The sequence below is a fragment of the Centrocercus urophasianus genome, unplaced genomic scaffold (assembly GCF_019232065.1).
Source record: "Centrocercus urophasianus isolate 14NV4802_14NV808 unplaced genomic scaffold, USGS_Curo_1.0 seq_19, whole genome shotgun sequence".
Lineage (NCBI taxonomy): Eukaryota > Metazoa > Chordata > Aves > Galliformes > Phasianidae > Centrocercus > Centrocercus urophasianus.
In genome coordinates this window covers 18,415,856-18,420,240 of record NW_024884744.1, presented here as the reverse complement: position 1 = coordinate 18,420,240, position 4,385 = coordinate 18,415,856, and the positions used below count along the sequence as shown (strand labels likewise).

The following is a 4,385-nucleotide window of genomic DNA, read 5'->3' as shown; positions in this document are numbered from 1 at the left end:
CGAGCGGCCGGCGGCGGCGGAACGAGGCGACGCTTCCGCCCGCCGCCGCACGCGGGCGCCCCCTGCCGGGGAGGAGGTCCGAACGCCGAGGGCGCCGCGCTGTGCCCGGGGCGGGGCAGTCGGGGCGGCCCGGCTCGGTCGCCGCGGCGCGGCGCTGGGCCGAAAGGTTCAGGAGGGCCTGAACCTGCCGCGGCGGAGCCTGGAGGGGCAGAGCGGCGGCTGGGGCACCGCGCGGCCCCGCTGCCGTACGCCGCGTGTGGCGGGCGCAGATGATCCCGGCCGGAACAAAGGCACGCACGTGGCGTCCGTTAGGTGTAATCCGCACCATAAGTTTAAAGCGGAAAAATAAAACGTGTTTTTATGGAGCAAGACGCTAACTTCTTGCAAGCTGCGATTTTCGATGCAAACTTGCACCTGCGTGCCCGGTGTGTTCACTGCCGAGCAGCAGCTGAGGTGTGCCGGGGGCTCCGTTTTCTGAAAGAGATTTGGAACTGAAGGAATTGAAGAGACAGCCGATGCCTGTTGGCGTCCCCACGGAGGGAAATCACACACAGCAGCCACCGCCTCCAGTCTGAACTTGAAGGAATGGATGGGAAAAAATCTGACGTTCAGTTTTCTCTTCTCCCCAGTTCCTATGGCTCTCCTGCCCTGCATCTGGCAATCTCCAGCTCCAGAGCCACGACGAAGCCTGGAGAGAAGTGTGAAGGCTGATTGGAGCCTCAAGCTGGTGACAGGTAACTGGGTGTTTCTCTGTGAAAGGAGTGGAAATGGGAGGTAAGAGAGAGAACTCATTTCCTGGAGAGAATGTGGATTCACTCAAGCCATCATGAGGTGACCGGGCAGGTGACAAGGAAAAGAAAGTTCCATAATGACACCTGAATTATTGCATTGGATTTTCCCCTGCACCTACGCACTGCTCTTTGGACCTGAAGGCAAAATTCTCATCCCCAACACCAAGCTAGAAGACTAAACTAAACTAGAAACTAAAAACAACAAAAAACAACACAAACATGCAAAATAAGACTTCATACCCAGATAACAAGTACAGCAGCAACCATTGGCCCAGGAAACACACAGCTCAGCAGAGCTCAGCTGATATGCCCAAGCAGTGCATTCAGCCATTGCATCATTCCATGTGTGGCATTTTTGGATCCATGTGTTCCTGTGTCTTTTTGCAGCCTGCCAGCAACATCCAGTATTTCACAGTCCAACCTCTCACCCTTGTGAGACGTTCTCATTCCTGGATCCTTTGCAAGTCATCCACCTGCAACATCCCATTCTGTTCGCTGTTCAAAGTCCCCTTGTTCTCCCTGAGATCCACTGCACTGTGCTGAAAGCAGCAGTGAGCACATTAACCATAGAAGTTTGTCACTAAAATAAATTTTTTTAAAAGAGAGATAAATCTTATGAGCACTGAGAGGACACTGGAGGGGAGATCCTAGTATTGAAAGTATTCCCCTTCTCCAAGGAGCAGTAGCAAAGGTATTTCTGGGTAACGAGCACTGAAAAAGCTGTTAAAAGACAAAATGAGGTCCTGGTGCTGTCTCTGATGCAGAGAGATGTCATGGAACCTGTGAGATGCTCTGCCTCTTTGTGCACTGCACTGCCCACATGCATCACCCTGCTTCGTCAGCTCAGGAAAGCACTTCTGACCACACCTGCAACAATCCCTGAGTCTGACAGCATCAAAGTTCATACATATTTGCATTCAGCTATATGGCTAGCTGCAGCAGTGCTGCACCCGTGGGGATATTTTCCTGAACAACTGGAAGATGGGGAAGGAAAAAAACATCCTCTTGTCATGTCAGTTCATCTCACAGGCAGACAGAGCAGCCCTGGACCTGAATGCATGGTGGAACGTGCTGCCCAGGCAGGTGACAAGGCTGCTGTGGATGGTTTGCCAGGCTTGTCTGGGCCCACAGCATGCAGTTGGCAGAATGTTGGCAGTTTGTATATCCTGTATGTGAGCTGGAAATAATTGGTTTCAAAGCCAGCTTTGAAAGGGTGTGTATGTCTGAGCTCAAATTGTTAGCGTATAGTTATGCTAAAAACATTCAAGTTTAAACAGATAATATTCAGGGTACTGAATAGAGAGAAGGAAGAATCAAAGACAAGTGCCAGTACAATGATTCAACAGAGCACCTGGAAAATAGACACTATTGCTTTGCAGATGACCACTGGAAAAAAGACCACGCAAATAATGCATTCAGTGTAATTATCATCACCATGTAGTGTACATCAAGGAAATCTGTGAGCAGGGGGAGCACGGTTCTTCCAAGTTCTCAGAAATTAAATTCAACATGTGAGGGACCTCTTGGCACAATAGCAATTCACCAGCTCACAGCCCTGACCAAGACAGCCATTGTGAATTACTTAATTCTTGCAAATTAGGAAGTGAATAAACATGACTCAAAAATTCAAGTCACTTCACTGAAGAAAAAAAAAATAGTTATAAAGGCAGCACTCAGATGCTCTGCTCTGTAGGCGCAGCCAGCTGAATGGGATCTTAAGGCTCCAAGGGCTCATTTGGCTCAGCCCAAAACCAGCCAACACATCCCTGCAAGGACACCAGACTTTCAAGGTGTTACTCTTATGAGGATGGTTTCTTTAAGACAGCAGTGATGCAACTGCCTCTAAAATATGATTTTGAAGTAACAAAATTAGCAAAAGCAGCTGATGGCAAGCTGTAAAGCAGAAGCCAAAGTTTGATTTACTTTTTTTTCACTTAAAAAAAAAAGAAAAAAGACACAGCAGCAGCTGGGGCCGGTACCACCATAGCACCAAGGCACTGCGGTTTGTTGCAGGGCCAAGTGCTGCCAGACACACAGACACACCGTGTTTCCCTCCCACCAAATATGGAGCCAAGCTGCTGAGCCACTAGCACACATTTTAAAGCCATGACGTAACGGCACCCGACCTCTTGCTGCTGTATCTGATGAAAAAGAGCTTCGGGTCTGCTCAGAGGAGCAGAGGCAGCAGCAGCCTTTTCTCTGCATCCCCTCTTCCTCCTGACAGACCCCACTGCCCCCGGGTCTCTGTCCCACCATGTCCCCAAGGATGTCCCTTCCCAAGAACCAGGGCCTGGGAATGGAGAGGAGAGCCCAGAAAAGAAGGAGGGAATGGGGAACATCCACGCAGATGGATAAGTAAAAACAGAGGGAGAACTTTAAAGAGGAAGAAAGTAGAGGACATGTTTTAAACATCTTGAACTTTGACTGTGCTGCTGACACTTTGTGGTTACTCTCATCCTTACTTGGGAACGTGGGTGCTGCCCTGCAAATGGGGATCAAGGCTTCTTTCTTAACCCCTCCTCTTCCTTAATACCTCACGCAGGGAAAGCGATTCCTCATTTTATCTTACTCTGAGATCTCCCTCGTTTCATTCAGGCAGAGGCACTGGGAACAGAGGCTAAGGGGAGCAGTAGAAAAATAGACAAGGAAGTTAGAAATAAATGCCCTTACCTCATGTATCTCACACCTCTCCACGTGGTTGGCAGGGAGAAGGTCCCACTAACTACAAGGCCAGTGTACGGGCACGACATAATGGCACATGAAAAAATAACGAGTGCCTTGACAGATATACAATGAGGAAATAACATTAACCAACACCCAGTTTACTTTTCAGTTCATGACTGCTCAGCTATGGCAATACAATGATGTAATTCAGAGGCAGACACACAGGTTTGTACCCGCTGACAAAGAATCTCATGGAAAAGGCTTTGGGGAGAAAATTTTAAGTCTCAGACCTACTCAGGTACCTTCTACTTAAAGTCTAGAAGGAAAAGAATTCTGAGTCTTTCCATGGACTTTGGACCAGGCCAAGAAGCAGTGGCTGAATCTAATCGCCCAGTTTCATAAGTGCCTGTGATTTTCCTGAAGCTGCATTTCACCCCCGCTGCACGCTGTGGCTGTTTCTGGCCTCAAAGAAACACCTGCTGGTGAGCATGTTGCTGTCTGTCTGCTCATTCAAGCAGTACGTAATGAACAGACTCATGCTCCCTAGAAAGTATTTACAACAGAAAGCATGAGTACACGGAATGGTCATCCAGATCCGGATTTCTTTTTTCTCACAGTAATGCTACGATTTGTCTTCAATTCAAGCTGCCATTTCAGAATTAAAACTTGCTTTTAAAATATGATTGCAAGTCACAGGAATTCGGAGCAGCACATAAAGTCTGCCAGAAACAGAAAAACAATTGCCAGAAAAATCATAGGAAAAAACCCCGGTTGCAAATTCATTTCCTGTACAGCAACAAGAGCAGTATGTTGCCCTTCTGAACCATATCCTTTTAATAAACTTTTTATTGCTGTAGAACAATTGAAAGTTATCTGTAAAGCACAGAATCCATTCATAGAATCAGAGAATCATAGAATGGCCTGGGTTGA

The 4,385-nt window shown here is 47.9% G+C and overlaps 1 long non-coding RNA gene across 1 annotated transcript in view; it reads left to right on the top strand.

Moving 5' to 3' along the window:
• The window catches only part of LOC122161231, a 4,231-nt gene extending 1,586 nt beyond the window's left edge, over positions 1-2,645 (top strand). Inside the window, exon 3 of the long non-coding RNA XR_006169127.1 lies at positions 630-2,645. This is a non-coding gene — a long non-coding RNA (uncharacterized LOC122161231). The remainder of the gene's footprint in view (positions 1-629) is intronic.
• The last annotated feature ends 1,740 nt before the right edge of the window (positions 2,646-4,385 follow it).